The 10552-nt window shown below is 45.3% G+C and overlaps 1 long non-coding RNA gene across 1 annotated transcript; it reads left to right on the top strand.

The window, feature by feature from the left end:
• The first annotated feature begins 2279 nt into the window (after positions 1-2279).
• LOC142081411 (uncharacterized) lies at positions 2280-7321 on the top strand. Its single transcript, XR_012673319.1, has 3 exons — positions 2280-3945; positions 6383-6518; positions 7141-7321. It is a non-coding gene; the product is annotated as an uncharacterized LOC142081411 (long non-coding RNA).
• The last annotated feature ends 3231 nt before the right edge of the window (positions 7322-10552 follow it).

The following is a 10552-nucleotide window of genomic DNA, read 5'->3' as shown; positions in this document are numbered from 1 at the left end:
CCTGACCCGAAACAGGATGTGCCCATGATCTTTTAAGAGAGATGTGTGAGCTCCTGTGATTTCTGGTGCAATGTCACAGATTTAGGAGATGTTTGAATAATTCAATAAAGTCCTGTTAGGCACACCACACTTGGGAGCTCATCCTCTGAGAATATGAATCTCTCTCTATTCACTCACTGCTTGCTACACTGATATACTCTCTCTTAACATATCTGTTGCGACAAGGGCTGTATCCACTGGAGAAAACTCTGATCTTTCATGGGAACTCTTCCAGACTGGATCCCATCCTGATCCCATTCACTCCATAAGTAAGCATTTGCCAAGTCAGTTCCCATTGCCTTTTACTTTTTGGTGTGTTGAAAATTTATTCTTTAGCCTTGTTGCTTCCTTCCCTCTGTCTATTTAGGTATCTATATGATTCCCCTAAGCTTGAATACCCCCGTCAGTAAACAGGACAGCAAATAGAGTTATCTCTCTATTCTTTTTTGCTAGTATCAGAGGGATACCAGATGTGAGATTGGGTTTTGGCTAAAATTAATGTGCTTTTCATCTGGGGAGAAGCGAAGTAGGATTTTCTTTACATATCGCTAAGTTAAATGTAGGCTGGGAAAGTTAATATGATAACTACGGTACTGGATCAAGACTATCTGGGACCAGTTGGCATCCAGTTTTCCATTTGTGAAATGCATGTAACACACTCTGCTGCTGATTCTCAGGAATTTTGTGGAAAAAAAGAATTAGTGTGCACAGAGTTGAACGAAGATATCTATTCTTTTCGGACTGCAGCAGCACAAAAAGTCACAAGATCCAAATTTGGTGTAGAGAAGAAAATCCACAAAGATGTCATTTTGAAAACTTTGGCTCAGTCTGAGCTGAACTTTTTTAGAGTGTGAAAGGCCTCAACGCTTTTCCCTCAATCTGGATTTGAAGGAAAAGTTCGCAGCGCTTTGCCTCTGCTAAAGTGTACACAGAAAGCTACATTGAACATTGGGATCTGCTTGGGCACGGTGCAAAGATGCTGTGAACAGCCACGCAGGGTGAAGCAGAGGCAGCTTCTTTTGTGAACCATGCAGAGGGCAGAGGGACGCTCTGGTGAACCATGCAGAGGGCAGAGGGACGCTCTGGCAGGGACCAGTGTGGCGGGGTGGACACCTTGCCTTTCCCTTTCCCTGGGATTTCCCAGGAGCAGAGACATAGAAAGCAGGAACAACCCAACCAAGTGCTAAATTGTCACAAGAGCATGGGTGAGGGGAGGAGGAGCATTCTTCCCACTTCCATAGGACTGTGAGATGTGTATATGTATATATATTTTTTTTTCCTACCATGTGGACTACCTGGCTCACACGATGACTGGGAGGCAGGTCCGGGGCAGGAAGGGAGGGCTGGGGAGGGGCTCAGGGGGCACTGCCAAGGGGAGCGAGGAGGAGAAGGAGGGGTGCGACCATGTGGGAGAGGAAGCAGCGGTGGCGGCGGTGGGGGGAACTTGCTGGGGGCAGATTTTAACAGCTGCTTTAGGAACCAGTTGTGCTTTTAACAGCTGGCCCGGCTGGCAGTACCAAACACAGCCCTGAAACCAGCCAGTTTTTATTCCTGAGACATGCAAAAAGCTCTATAGCTTCAGCTCAACAGGATGCGGTGAGCGGGTTTCTACGGAATACGTCCAGGAGGTAAATGCTTCGCAGAGATGCAGATCTCTTCTCTCGCCCCTGCGCAGGGGGCTGGGGGCAGACGGCAGCCCAGCAGAGCGACAGCTCTCTCTCCCAGTGTGATACCTCTTTATTGGTGCCAGCTGAGTCCTGAAATCTCTGCTTTGGAGAGATGAAACACGCGCTCCTATTTTGAGACAGGACAGCTCTAGGGCACAGCCACGCTTGGCTCTGTTTATTTCATTATCTTTCATTTATTCTTTGGTGTTCACCCTACCAGAAATATAATAATAATCAGACAGATAGATTAAACAAATCAGAATCTCTGTCTAAAGATTCAATAAAAACTGAGCTTAACCATCTAGTGAGATCAAACAAACAAAAAAGCTCTTAATTAATTTGCCTTTCCATCTTCCCTTCTATTTAATTTAATTAAAAATATTCTGGGTCCAGAAGTAGAGCTATCAAAATCCTTTGGGAAAGACATCCATTTCCAGCTCAACCAGAAAAAAGTTTGCATAGAATCTTGTGTGAGTACTTGTGTTTTTGTGGCTTGCAGCTTGTTTTCGCAGTTACAAAGAGATGTCAGTATCTCAGTACTGCAAGTGCCTATATCAGCAGAGTTTCTGAAGCTCCCAAAGTTTGTCTATTACTGTTGGTTTGTTTTTGTTTAAAAATTATAGTGCAAACCCCCAAAGCCCAACAAAATGAAACAATGAAAACAGCAGTGACCGAACGACTCCTCCAAGAGGGAGCCAGGAGCCCTCCCTGAGCCCTGGCACGTCCTGGCATGCCAGGCTGCTGTTGGACTCTGCACCCACCCGTTCTGGTCAAATGAGTTCATTTAGCGAGTCTCCATCCCTGTGGGAGCATATCTTGAAGCCAATTTATTTTGATCACAGTCACTGCAAAACCAGACCAACCTGCCAACAAATAGCAGCATTGTTCAGTAAAATTCATTTGCTCCCGTGGCTTCCTCAACAGAAAGTCAGAAATCAGAGGTCGGAGAAGATCTAGAGCGATGGTATGTTTTCTCAGCATCATGTACCTATGCCATCCATGTCAACCAAGCCACCTGGAGATCCCAGCCTTTCCTTTCTGGGAGCACTGCTGTCCTTCAGGAAGGTGGCAGTCGGGGGGTGATATGATAAGACAGGATCGGGGGCAATGCAAGGCCTTCTTGTCCCCATCCTCCACTGCTTAAATCTTGTTGTTAAGGCTGTTATAATTAATTCAAATAAAGACCTTAACTGCTGAAAGCTGTATTAACATTTTCCATCACTGAAGCTCTACAGGCCAGTGAAAGGCATTTCTAGGAAAGAGATACCCTGGGATATCTCTAGGCAATAAATTATCCTTTCCCCACTCCCCCTCCCCACTCATTTCATTTAAAAGTGAAGGGTGCTGAGTTTTATTAGGCCCCCTCTTGTCATCACGGCCTGTGATTTGCAGTCCCAGGGCCAGACTTCTCTTCCCTTTTTTCTCCCAAGCGCCGTGAGATCGCGTTACATTAGACGGCGAGGTCTGCCAGGTCACAGCCCCGGTCACTGTCACCCACTTCCCGTTTCCTGCAAAATCCATACGTGGGAACATTTTCCCTTCATCTTTGTGAAAAAAAAAAGGCCCGAGGGTTTGTCTGTGCAAAGGCTGGCAAACAAAGACACTTGCTGTATTTGTCTCTGTGCATATTGATGTACAGGGCCGTACCTATGAGCCAGATGAGAAGAAAACCTGAAAAAGAAAGGAAGGGAAGTGGTTAAATCTGGGTATCTGGAAAACACATTTCCTGCTCTTGTACCACTTGTCACCACCTTTCAAGCAAGCCGTCACCCTGACAGCAATGTACCGCTGTTCAGCAGCATTCCCCTCACTGCCTGGGCGCACGGCGAGTTGGTCCAGCTGCCACTCCAGGATTTGCCAATTATTAAGCTCAAAGCAAAGCAAAACAAACACTGACACAAGCATCAATGACAGCAAGGGAGCAGAGTACGTGCTTTCCTTTTTGGAAAGGATTTATGATGTGAGACCCATGGGGAGCCAGGAGGATGCTCAGAGGTCGTTTATGTCCATGTCCTTGCACATATAGGTATGAGTTAATACTGTATTTCATTTCTCAAATGGCATATACACCCAAACCTTCGATTGGAGCATACCAGCATAGCCGGGCAGATAAAGGACCAGAAGGCACCCTGGCCTGCATGCCCAGCGGAGGGGGAGCACTGTGCCGTGCCAGCGGAGGGATGAACCAGGGCCTCCTACCTCCTTCCCTGAGAAAGCACCTACGGCTGCGGGAACGCTGGTGAGTGACAAAAAAGACCGTAGGACTGGTCAGGGGAATCTGAAATCTTAGAAGCTTTTGCTCCTAAGTGACTTACCCAGCAAGTTATGAATTATAGTCACTGCAGGGGGATCATCAAGGGTATCACTGCAGTCTCAGTACTGGCAAACAAAGACGGTTCCCCTCAGGGGAGTGGGAGAACCAAATCATTTTCTTTCTTCTGTGTGTCTTGCATTAATCCCTTGTGAGCTGCCTGTCTTCTGTGCTAACATAGCCCACAGCCAGAGCTGAAATAGAGGGCTGACTTTATCAGACTCTGCAGGTTACCTCATTCTCCTTTATGGAATCAGTAACAGGAAGGAATTTTCTTTCTTATCTAGGAAGTGAACCTAAAATTGCTTTTCCTCAGGCTTCTGGTTTAGCTGAATGGTATTTGCCATTAAGAAACAGCAATTGTTAGCTGTAGCAGAGTGGGGCCCCTTTCCCTGGGAGGGCAATGGAGATGGCTGTGCTAGCATCTGGAGTGAGGGGATGGGAAGCACAGCAATCTTTCTCTTATGAATTATTAGCAGCACAAAGCGGGTATGCAGTGGAGGCTTAACCACGTGCTTACCCAACGTCTGAGGCAAAACCAAAATGGTGTGGACCTTAAATACGACAAAGCTGTGGTTTGAATGTTTGGCATTTAGAGTGTAAGTCGCACCGTATTCGGTGTCTTTCTTAAGGGTTCATCTACCCTAAAGATCCTTCTCCTGAAGCAATATTAACAAGTAGGGATGACAGATTTCTTTTTGAAGGTATGCTTCCAAGCCACAAGACCAAAAAGAAATTTGGATACATGAATCTTCAAGGCTCTTTAAGTATATTAGGTGTAGAAGAGTGTACTGCACATGAGGACAGCCATGAGAGACCAGTCCTGAGGTATTAAAAGAGGACAAGGAATAGGGCAAAGCAAAAGCAAGAAAATTGGCTGGAGGGGAGCTGTGTGGAGTTTCAAAGAAAAAGGCAAAAGAGACCTTACCCCAGGTTGGCAGTGGGAGTCTAGGAGATTCACGTGGGGAGTGATGTGTCTGAGGAGAAGGAAAGATGGTGCTGGTAGAGACAGTCTGTGTGAAGTCCTTCCAGAGCAGAAAGGAGAAAGTGGCAAAGAGCAAAGCAAGAGTTAATCAATGCCTGGGCAAGGGATGTCACAGCAAACACAGGAAGAAAAACAAATGAAGTGTTGGAAAGGAAGAAAATACTCAACAGTTTCCAGTAACAAGCCAGGGTGATGAAAAGGGAGGAGAGAGAGGAATAAAATCTGACAGTGGAGATGCGAAAGGAGGTGACAGTGAAGTTAACGTCAGTGACAGAGGCAAGGGGAACATTGCAAAGAAGAGCATTCAGTGGCTGTCGTTCTGGCTCTGCATAGCCAGATGGGAGGGTGAGGGAACAGGCAGAAATGTTGAGTAGAATACAAGATAGAGAGGTAAGAGAAACCAAGGTAGAGAGGTAAGTTCGTCAACACAGGGTTGCTTTTGCAGTCCAAGGTGTTACTGAAGTCACCTGGGTTATAGAAGGCAGAGAAATAAAAAGAGGATCAAATACCAACCTGACAATGAACTCAAAAAGCAGAAGCAAAGATGGTGCCTGCCAAGAAGCAGCAAGAGGAAGAGGAGACCCCAGAGAATGTAAAGAGCTCAGAAGGTGAAACTGTTGTGTCCTGAAATGAAATACTGAGATGAATGGCCAAAAAGGGGGTTTCTCCCAGCCAAATCTGCTGCACAATAGCAGAGCATTCTCCTCTCACTACATACATGCTCCAAAAACAAAGGGGTTTGGTTTTAATGGCAGACCATGGGGGTGCTGCTCCAACATTAACTGCAGACAAAAAAAATCAAAATTGATGGAAGTATCCTGGCCTGGCACCCAGGTGAGAAGAAGGACTGCTTGGCATAGCACAAGTTCTCAAAGGGGGGAAACCATAGCCCTTCTCGTGTGGGGTATGAAAAGGGAGATAAGAGGGTGTCTGACCCCTGCCTGGAAGAACAGGTCTTCTGTCAGCAGGGCAGTCATATTTGCAAGGAGTCTCAGATATCAAAACACAGCATGGCAGGTAGAAAAACAATGCAGGAAAAAAAGCAGAGGTGGCCTGAGCAGACACTGAAGAAGCACAATAACACTTCAGATCGTGCGGCACTGTTAAGAAATAGCAGAGCTTTATATAGCTTGTTAGCTTTTAAAACTGTCTACCCATGGTAAATCATCTGCATGTGTCTGACCAAGTATCATACAATGTCTTGACAGGAGGCTTAACCTGGACCCTCTCTGATTAACAGCTACCAGGTACGGCATGTTCCTAATTAGGGCAGGTGCAGGAGAAGGAGGCAATACTTTGTTTCAAAGTCTCAGCCTTCCAGCAAGAGGGTTTCCAGCCTACTGTATCTTCCCACTTCTCTCTTCTTTTCTGGTGTCTCAGGTCCTTCTCCTCCTGCCTGAACCTGACCCCCGAGGGACCACTGACGAGCAGCAGCAGAGGCTGGCCGAGGGTGAAAAGAGGCTTGGTCCGGCAGGTCAGGGCAGAGAGGCAAACAGTCTCAAAGCCTGCATTGCAGGTGGGTTCTCTCCCTCTGTGGCTGCTGCCTTGCTCGTTGTGCCCAAACTAGCTGATGCAGTGGGTGGAAGAGAACTCTGTGTAGGCTGCAGAGTAAATGTGCGGGGAGTTAAGTCATGTGGAGCTGCCTACTGGTGCGGCTGTACTGCAGTGCTCCAGTGGCTTAAAGTTTGCTGGGAAGCATCTTTGTGAGCTACCGCCGCCAGGTAGATGATGGGCAGACACCCCGGGGAGAAGGAGAGTGTTGCACCCTGGGGCACCGCAGCTGTGACACCGGCACGGGTGGTGGCTTTGCTCTTTTCCATGGCACCGAGAAGCCAGCTTGCAGTGAAACTTATGGCTTTCAGTGAGTTTTGCCTGGCTACCTGAGAGGGGGATTTATTTCAGGGTTTTGTTCCCTTTTCTGTAGCAGTTTTTCTACTCCAAGTGTATGAAGCATTTGAAGTGAGTCTGATTTCCCTGGCAGTCCCAAGGGGAATGAGGGGAAGCCTCAAGGAGAGGCAGAAAATTGAAGATTTAATGACTTATAGATGCTCTGCTCAGCCCCCCGCTCTCTGGTAAGATTAAAATCTTGACCTGCTTCCTATGTATCTCACGGCTGGATTTTTGTTTTATTTCAACAGAGCAACGCCGGGCCCATAAGACCTGCTACTCCATTTCTTCTGCTGGGAAAAGCGCCGTCGGGAGCGAGGGTTCATGAGTCAGACCTCTCCGTGGGTCAGAGGGCAAACAAATGGGGACAAAATACTTTTAAAAGTAGACTTCAGAGTGACACATGAAACATAAAAATCCGGTTGAAAACTGTGTACAGCTGTGAATGCACCTCCTCTTCTGCATAAGCGAACACCCCTGAGTTTCCAAAAAGTAAGGGATTTGGGGAAAGAGTTCAGGCTGTTAAATTAACAGCAGACGTATTTCTAAACAAATTGCCCAAGAATCCCTGCCAGGTTGGGGTGCCATGGCGACTTTAGGTCACCTGTTTTCTTTCTTATAATGAATTTCTTGAGTATTAACTTCCCTTTCATTCTTACAATTGCCCTGTGAATGGCAAAGATATTATCTGAAAGAACTAGATTAAAATTTCTGGGTGAGCATTCAGGTTTAGGTTCCCTAGTCTAGGATGTATATAAAACATCAGCACAACTGAAGCTGGTGAAGTTTCTGGCCTGAAAACACAACTTTCTTACAGAGCACTCCCAAACCTACTGTGCGTCTTTTGGAGTGGTTGTGGACATCCTCCTGTCTCAAACCAAGGCTCTTATTGTGGCTTTAACTTTCATAATTGGAATACAGTCTTTCCACTCACATTCTGTCAAGTAAGTGAGGTCTAAATTCCTCTGCATATGATTACCTCTAAAGTGAAAGACATGTTTACAAAATTATAGCAGAACAAACTTTATAAAAGTTTGTAAATACATAAGTATTTAAAAGCCTTTCATAAAGGCTTCTAAAAGCTCTTTCTTGAAGTTTCTTGCTCCTCCTAAAATTAAATATGAATTTCTCACAGCAAATTGGGCAAAATTTTGCCACAAGGATGCAGTTTTGCTTGGTGTAGGCTTTCATCCCAGATCAAACTGGGTTCATAAACTTCTGAAACATGTAATGAACCTGTCCTAAGTTTACAGTTTATATTGTTACCTGATATTGGCAAAATTAAACCTGTCTTCATTGTGAAAGGTAGCCCAAGGTTTAATTTTTAAGCTGACAAGACAGCAAGAGACAGCAAAGTTGATGGTATTACATAGAAACTGAGCCCCATGCTCGTGATTCAAAACATGCTGGGCCATTCATCTCCAAAGCACCAAAGCACTTCTGCTTCTTTGGTACTTAAAGAGCATACAAACAGCACCACAGAGATCGCAAAAGGTTTAAAATTACACGCAGTTTAGTCCATTGCTGGATCTAGGTTCAACTAAGCATGCCAGTATATGAAATCCAACCATAGAGGATCTCTATGAACACTTCAGCATCCCCTGTCTGTCTATGCTGTTGGCATTTTAAATGTTCAGGTACAGATACAGATATCGATATAGATGAAAGAATTAGAACTTTTGCTTATTTCCATTTAATATGAATCTAGTCACTGCTTGTGTTTCATCTAGAGAAGCCTACAGAGAAATTTTTCATCATTTCCCCTCCAAAAACACTGCCCCAGTGCTGGAGATACAACAGACCTCTCACAAGGTCTCTTGGTTATCTCACCTAACCAGGCACAAAACCAGTCTTTACCATTTAGCTGTCGTGTTAAGAAGTGGTTAACAGGGAACTGATCTGCCCCAGCCCTTTGCTCTTTGTAGTTGAGCACAAGCAACTGGAGCCAGGGTATAAATGAGGATGTGATGCTGGGTGACTGGCCGGGCTGTAAGTGTTTGTAGCTGTGAGAGGAGGGGAGGGCAGAGCTGTTTACACACATGTACATGCTGTTTAGGCAAAAGTTAAAGGAGAACTATAAAAATTATTCAGCTCCATAGAGGCTTTTAAGGTGCGAGATCATTCAGGCATGTCAAGCAGCAAGCAGAAAGGTCTTTTGGTGCTAATGTCTGAAGCTGTGAAAATGGGACATTTTTCCCATCAGTGCTGCAATAATCCACCATGCGAGGCAGGGTTAAATTTTCTCTTTCATCACATGCCAGTCACTCCAAGTGTTGTTAATGTCTGAAATAAAATCTGAGTGTCTCCCCAGCTCATGTGATGCTCTGAGCCTCTCTTTTCTCTTTGGGTCCCCATCCCCCTGAACATGTCATCACATTAAATATGTATTATTTAAGTTGACCTGTGGGAGAAGCAGTGACTGTGTCATGTACTAATGGCCGTATTTTTAGAAGGATTACGTCCCAGGGTTGTATCTTGGCCACTGCATATTGCCTGAAAGCGTAACCGTAAGATTTGCAGATTTGCACCTTACTCTGTAAAATATTATTATTCATTTGCTATTTTTATTTACTTTCCTTAATCCCCTCTGCTGTTCCCCCTTGTACTGCAAGATGCTCTGAGGCTCCAGGGAAGCCTGCTGACCTCCGCGTTACGACTCCTGTGTGTGCATGCACACACAAAGTGGGACCAATCTCCCCACTACAAAAAAGGCTGGGAAATAATAACCTCTTGGTTTTTACCTCCAGGACACAGGCCTTAAAAATGCCTGGATATTCTTCAGTGGCATTTTTACATTAACCTGGAAGCAGAATCCACACTTGGATAAAGAGATCCTTTTTGCCTTTGGGACTGTTCTCATCAGGGGTTTTTGTGCCATAAGAGCCTAGGGAGGACATAGATAAATATTTGCTGAAGAGGAACCCCAAGCAGACCAAGGGAGGGGTAGACTGGGCAGGCACCAAGTGGTCTGAAGTGTCCCCTCAGTGGTGGGAGCACAGATCCCAGGGAGCTCCACCTATGGTTTTGGAATAGGGTATGTTCTATTTTGTTTCATTATAGTAATGCTTCCTGCTGCTGTGCTCCACGGACATAGTTGAACCAGGCGAAAATACAGATTCAGCTTCTTTTTTCCTCACAAGACTTGGAGGTTCTTACCCCATTTGTCTGATGCCTGCTACTTTTGCCAGAGCACTGGAGGGAAAATTTTTATCTCCTAGAACAAGACGACAGAATTTCTTAGGCTTTGGCTAAAATTTGAGTAGATGCATGCTATCTACAAACCGGTGCAGTTTACAGAATTACCTATTAGCTTCAAAAGGACCAACTAACGAACACAAATGACAATATATCACCCAAAAGATGTTGATTGATGACCCATTGGGAACTAATTTTACTGCTAGTCCTACGAAAGAACAGTATGTTGCCACTGTGAACTTGCATTACCTTGCCATGATGTTTCTTCAAAGCAAATGACTTCTCAAGGTTGCACCACAACGTTCCCAAATTTCTTTCAAGGTTCAGGCTTCAATTCCCAGTTCTTCCAAACCTTTCTTTGACCAGCTTTCACATTGCTGTGAAAATGTGTGATATTGGAAGGGTTTGCTCTAAACAGGGAGTGGAAGAAGCTGAAGTGGCAGAGTCCACATCCTGGCTTTGTCAGCT

This window comes from Calonectris borealis, chromosome 3 (assembly GCF_964195595.1).
Source record: "Calonectris borealis chromosome 3, bCalBor7.hap1.2, whole genome shotgun sequence".
NCBI classification, from domain to species: Eukaryota; Metazoa; Chordata; class Aves; order Procellariiformes; family Procellariidae; genus Calonectris; species Calonectris borealis.
This window is presented reverse-complemented; position numbering and strand designations above follow the sequence as displayed.